The sequence below is a fragment of the Oncorhynchus kisutch genome, unplaced genomic scaffold (assembly GCF_002021735.2).
Source record: "Oncorhynchus kisutch isolate 150728-3 unplaced genomic scaffold, Okis_V2 scaffold2232, whole genome shotgun sequence".
NCBI classification, from domain to species: domain Eukaryota; kingdom Metazoa; phylum Chordata; class Actinopteri; order Salmoniformes; family Salmonidae; genus Oncorhynchus; species Oncorhynchus kisutch.
This window is the reverse complement of record NW_022264177.1, coordinates 1-6,196: the sequence shown is the minus strand read 5'-3', so window position 1 is coordinate 6,196 and position 6,196 is coordinate 1. Positions and strand designations below refer to the sequence as shown.

The following is a 6,196-nucleotide window of genomic DNA, read 5'->3' as shown; positions in this document are numbered from 1 at the left end:
TGAATTTGTTAATTGACTTTCTATACAGAAACATTTTAGTGAAACTTTCTTAAAATATATATTTTAAGTGTATTTTGAAGATTTATTGACGTATTAAAACAGATTAAATAGATGACAGGGATATAGTGGAGAGTGAGTGGTGGAACAGGGGATCAAACTGCTGTCTTCACTGTCATGTGATCCAGGGGGCAGCAGAACTACCACTAGACCAGGGTTCCCCAACTGGCAGCCTGCGGGACAAATTCTGTGCTTTTCTTTGGCATCCCAAGTTTTCTGAATATCAAGAAATCAGCTTCAATTTGGTAAATCTGTTCCCAATTATTTCCACGAATAATAGAGACATGTGATAAGCAAGGTTTGAAAGTACGTTATATTCCAATATATCTGTTTGTGCTTCTTGCAGTTCATTTGTAGTTTACAAATTATTTGTAATTACACTACCGTTCAAAAGTTTGGGGTCGCTTAGAAATGTCCTTGTTTTTAAAGAAAAGCACCATTTTTTGTCCATTTAAAATAGCATCAAATTGATCAGAAATACAGTGTAGACATTGTTAATGAGGAGACTCCGGAATGCTGAACTTCTAGGCAGAGTTGCAAAGAAAAAGCCATATCTCAGACTGGCCAATAAAAAATTTAAGAAATATTAAGATGGGCAAAAGAACACAGACACTGGACAGAAGAACTCTGCCTAGAAGGCCAGCATCCCGGAGTTGCCTCTTCACTGTTGACGTTGAGACTAGTGTTTTGGTACTATTTAATGAAGCTGCCAGTTGAGGACTTGAGGTGTCTGTTTCTCAAACTAGACACTAATGTACTTGTCCTCTTGCTCAGTTGTGCACCGGGGCCCCCCACTCTTCTTTCTATTCTGGTTAGAGACTTTGCTTTCCTGACAATGCGTGTATTGGTTCCTGACTTCCCTGAACAGTTGCATATCGTGGGGACTATTCGATGATATTGCAGTCCGTAATAAAAAGGTGACCCCAAACCTTTGAACGGTAGTGTATGTTCCGACCCCATGACCATCCGCTCGAGAAATATAAAAATCATCCCATGGCTGATTGTAGTTAATGATCCCTGCAATAGACCAACCCCCAGCATTATGGAAAATGTTATCAACATGACATCTTGCATTTATTGTGCTTTACATCATTCCAGCACAAATAGGATTTAGGCATTCATAACAGCATATAACAACCTATGGAAATGCATAGAAAGTTGGTTGAAATGACACAAAAACCCCACATGGCAGGGCATGTTTTCAAGAAGGCTTTATTCAATTACAAATTAAATTTAACATTATACATCATTTCTTCCGACTAACATCCTCAGCTGTATATCTAATCAGTGCAGGTTTTCTAGCTTACCAAGTATCGCCACGGTTGGCAGAGTTAACCATAAACATAGAAGGAAAAACATGGAATTCAAAAGTGCAACATCAATTAAATGCATGAGATTTATATCACATAAGGCAAAAGGTTCATAACATGGCATCGTATGGCGTTTCTTCTCTCAAAGCAACGTAGCCAATTACGCTCTATTTACAGTAACAGTGAGAATTAAAATAGATATTTAACTGTAAAGTAAAAATAGTATCAGTTCAACTTGTGGATTGATTGTATTCAATATCGTAGAAAAAACAGGAAGGAGATCAGGTGAAGAGATGACCTTTTTACCAAGTGGATCCGTGTGACCAGTCGTGGTGACTGGGTGATGATGGTTGATCATAGAAATACAGAAATAGAATTGAGTCATTCTCATTTCTATGGCTGACATTTTCTTGGCTGTTTTGCTGGTCAGGGAAATGTAGTTCCCATAGTTCTGCCCCACAGAATCAGCCAATCCGGTTCTATGGTTCTGGCCTGCCGGTCAGAGCTGGGAGAGAGAAGAAGGTGCTGGGTAACAGTCTCGTCATTGGTCGTTGGCGCTATTCACCAGGTGGCTCTTCTGCACCTCCAGCTCCTCGGCGCTCACCATGTCCAAGTTGATGGCGGCGTACCGCGTCCCGTGGAACTGCCGCAGGTGAATCTGAGGAGAGGGGTCGAGACAGAGGGAACATGTTCAGAAATAGTCTATATGAAGTTACATGCAGGAAGCCTCATGACCATCCTTACAGAATGTAAGCTTGAGATCAGGATGTTGGTACAAGGCTAAGTTGCAGGTACAATAAGTAAAGTCATGACAGAAAGAGTGGTAACCCCACACTGTTCTAACAATTCTCAGACTCGTACATCTAGTAGTGTAGCCTCGTAGTTAGTTAATACCAATGTACATACCAAGTACTAGCTGGAAATAAAAGATTTTGGGCTGCATCTCCAAACATCAGAAAGACAATCTTGAAAAGCACCACTTAAAACATAGTCAAACACTTGACACTAGGGATTAACAAGGGATGTCAGTGATCAAAACCTATTTTGTAGCACAGATGCAGCTGGTTGGGTTAGCCTGCAGAGGAAGCTGTGGTATCAAGTGTTTGACTATGTTTAGTGGTGCTATTCAAGATTGTGGTCTATCTGGTGGTTGTAGATAGACAAAGATCTTTATTTTACAGCCTGATTTCCAGCTAGTACTTGGTATGTACATTGGTATTAACTAACTACAGTAGTAACTATGTACCAATAATGGATACTTGACTTACATCAAAGTCAGCACAATTGGTAACTATCTGGTACCAAATGGTACATAGTGATGCTTGTGGTCTATGACCGTTTAAGGTTGTTTCCATAGAAATAGCACCATAGTAGTAACACAATGAAACGGCAATAAGAAATGTGCAGGAGGCTGCACTGCTGGATTCATCACAAACTCACGTTTAATACATTAACGAGGCTACACTACTAGATGTACGAATTGTTAGAACATTCAACAGTGTGGGGTTACCACTCTTTCTGTCCTGACTTTAATGACCTGCCAAGTTAAATACAATTTTAAAAATAAACACCGGTAGCCGGGATCAACACCTCACATTTCCTGAGAAAATAAACACCGGTAGCCGGGATCAACACCTCACATTTCCTGAGAAAATAAACACCGGTAGCCGGGATCAACACCTCACATTTCCTGAGAAAATAAACACCGGTAGCCGGGATCAACACCTCACATTTCCTGAGAAAATAAACACCGGTAGCCAGGATCAACACCTCACATTTCCTGAGAAAATAAACACCGGTAGCCGGGATCAACACCTCACATTTCCTGAGAAAATAAACACCGGTAGCCGGGATCAACACCTCACATTTCCTGAGAAAATAGACACCGGTAGCCGGGATCAACACCTCACATTTCCTGAGAAAATAAACACCGGTAGCCAGGATCAACACCTCACATTTCCTGAGAAAATAAACACCGGTAGCCGGGATCAACACCTCACATTTCCTGAGAAAATAAACACCGGTAGCCGGGATCAACACCTCACATTTCCTGAGAAAATAAACACCGGTAGCCGGGATCAACACCTCACATTTCCTGAGAAAATAAACACCGGTAGCCGGGATCAACACCTCACATTTCCTGAGAAAATAAACACCGGTAGCCGGGATCAACACCTCACATTTCCTGAGAAAATAAACACCGGTAGCCGGGATCAACACCTCACATTTCCTGAGAAAATAAACCACCGGTAGCCAGGATCAACACCTCACATTTCCTGAGAAAATAAACACCGGTAGCCGGGATCAACACCTCACATTTCCTGAGAAAATAAACACCGGTAGCCGGGATCAACACCTCACATTTCCTGAGAAAATAAACACCGGTAGCCGGGATCAACACCTCACATTTCCTGAGAAAATAAACACCGGTAGCCGGGATCAACACCTCACATTTCCTGAGAAAATAAACACCGGTAGCCGGGATCAACACCTCACATTTCCTGAGAAAATAAAATGACAAGACCTGAGAAATTACAACAATGTCGCACTAAAGCAATTCCACAAAATACACAACATGCGCAGCAGCAAATATTGGCAAAAAATAAAATAGCACATTATCCAAACAGGTTTTCACATGGAAACCTTGAGCATGATTGACACCGCCGGACTGCACATGAGACCCGAATGCAGTTTAGAGTTCTCATCAGAACTGAAATTGGATCCCGGTCTGACCGAAGCCCGGTGAGCTGAAGCCCGAACCCAGGCCTGACATTACAGAAATGAAGTGCCAAAAAAATGAATAAAAATATTTCTAGAAAACTGTATATTGAAATAAAGTGGTGTTGAGAACAACACTGCGGAGGCGGACGACAGCAGAGTGAGGAAGGAGGAAACAGCTATTGGACCTAGAAAAGGCAAAGATAGAGGAAAACTCACCTTAGTTATGATGGACTGAATGATGACAATATTGGAATAAAGTAGGCTAATGCAATTGAAGGCATGTATCAAATTCTTGCTTATACTGAAACTCCCAAAGTCATATCCAGCCGTTATACTAATTTAAAGCAATAGTCGTGTTTGGTCACCTAGATTATAATTTCAGCACCGTTTTGATTGGGACAGCGACATCTCGCTGCTTTGAGACAAGCGTGGGGGACTCCTCGAGATAAATCAATCTATGTCAGATGTTAGTATTCACTGAATCTCCATTTGGATATTTGGTAACAATTAGGCTGGGAAATGTTAGCCATGTTGAGGTGAGAGCAGTATGAGAGTAGAACAGTTGACACTATCATCATCAGCTGAGTCTGAAATATACAAGATAAACATACTAAAGTGGTGCGATAATACCACAGCTTCCTCTCCAGGCTAACCCAACTCTGATGTGCTCACCTGTATGTATAGGTTGACCTCAGCACTCCTACACAGGTAGGGGAAGTTTCCACCCGTTTTGAGGTGAGCCCGTCTGGCATTTGGATACAGCTTATACATTTCCTCTTTCGCCTCGTGTGACAGGGCACTCTGGTCGAACACCTTTAAACCAAATGAAACGCGCACACAAACAAGTAGCACACACACAGTTATACACATACACAGTCGCATACATATGCATAAGCACATAACACATCCAGGTTACAGCTCCAATGACCCACCCACAAGCCACAAAACAGCCAATCCCTACTGATATGTGAAGTGAGATGTACAGTAAACAAGAATGGAAATAAAATGCTGCAAATGAACAGCAGTTCCTCCTACATCCATAATGGTGACGGCCAGGTCCTTTATCTTGTGAGGCTCCACGTAGGAGTTCTGACAGTTGAGTGTTAGTCTGGAGGCTAGCTCACCCTGGTTCAGGCTCTCCAGCTAGGGAGGGGGGCGAGAGAAAGAGGGTGGAGAGAGACAGAGAAGGGGGGTGAGAGAAATAGAGAGATGAGAGAGAAAGAGGTAGAGAGAGAGAGAGAGAGAAGGGGGGGGGGGGGGGGAGGGGAGAGAGAGGTGGTAACTGTCATACCTCATCAAAACCCAAAATATGCATCTCTGCTGTGAATTTGAGTGGTTACATTTCTCTAGACAATCCCTCAGCTGTTTACCAAAACAATTTCAGATTACCCCTTTAATGGAGGTCTGGAACTTACTCTGTCGACCATAAAGTCGATTGCGTCAGCCATCTTGGGGTCGACAGGTCCTTTAGCGAAGTTCCCCAGGACAATCTTCTTCAACATGAAGGCGGGCATCAACCAAAAACTGGAAGGCAAGAAATAACATGGCGTCCCTGTATGAATGACTCAGAACAGGGATCTACAGGTAGAGAATAGAGAAACGTATGTGGCTCAAAGCTAAATGGTAAGGCTAAACCAAAAAAGACAAGACTGGCAAACATGTAACTTTAATGAACTACGGAGGCCTACACGGTACACAGATGACATTTTTAATGACAGACCATAAACAAAGGCTATGTTTTGCGTTTTGAAAAACACCTGGGTCGCGTTCCGCAGGGTAAAATGTTGCCTTTCTGACATGTAGAGAAAGGAATCATGTCAGCTCTATTCATGGCATTTCTATCTGCACCGTCCACAACGTTTGTCCACTGAACACGACCCTGTTCTTCCTCCACAGCACGTTAAGGGTAAAACAGGGTCTTATTCATTAGGCACCAATCGAACAAAACAGACAAACAGGGCAGGACTACTTGAACTTGTCCAATAAGAAATGCTTGTTTTAATTTTGCTACAGTGTTCCTTAAGGAAACAACACAGGACTATACCTGTTGGCTGTCAATGTCTGGTTGAAGATGGTGGGTCACTGAAGGAGTTGCACAGGATCAGAGA

General features: G+C 42.4%; 1 pseudogene across 1 annotated transcript; it reads right to left on the bottom strand.

Moving 5' to 3' along the window:
- Positions 1 to 1,251: 1,251 nt before the first annotated feature.
- On the bottom strand, positions 1,252 to 6,193 carry LOC116369554 (maspardin-like; annotated as a pseudogene). Its single transcript, XR_004208633.1, has 5 exons — positions 6,133 to 6,193; positions 5,504 to 5,612; positions 5,124 to 5,231; positions 4,761 to 4,901; positions 1,252 to 2,025 (listed from the first exon to the last, which is right to left on the bottom strand). The product of XR_004208633.1 is annotated as a maspardin-like (transcript).
- Positions 6,194 to 6,196: the final 3 nt, after the last annotated feature.